Source organism: Penaeus monodon, chromosome 28 (genome assembly GCF_015228065.2).
Source record: "Penaeus monodon isolate SGIC_2016 chromosome 28, NSTDA_Pmon_1, whole genome shotgun sequence".
NCBI classification, from domain to species: domain Eukaryota; kingdom Metazoa; phylum Arthropoda; class Malacostraca; order Decapoda; family Penaeidae; genus Penaeus; species Penaeus monodon.
This window is the reverse complement of record NC_051413.1, coordinates 28,543,160-28,543,408: the sequence shown is the minus strand read 5'-3', so window position 1 is coordinate 28,543,408 and position 249 is coordinate 28,543,160.

Below are 249 nucleotides of genomic sequence, written 5' to 3'. Positions count from 1 at the left end.
CACCTTTCTAACATGCTAATTAACGTCGCGTCAGGTACCGCTTTCGTGCACCTGACTGAGGTACACTTATTAATGGACAACAGCCTTCATTCTGTCCCTTTATTTCTTATTGACTTTCTGTTTCGTTGGTGAGAAATGTTTGTTTGTGTTGTTAATGCCTGCCTCCTAGCCGTGGTATGTGTTGGTGACGAAATAATAAAATCTGATCATCATTGTACCATTTACATAATCATCTTTATAAAAAGGAAT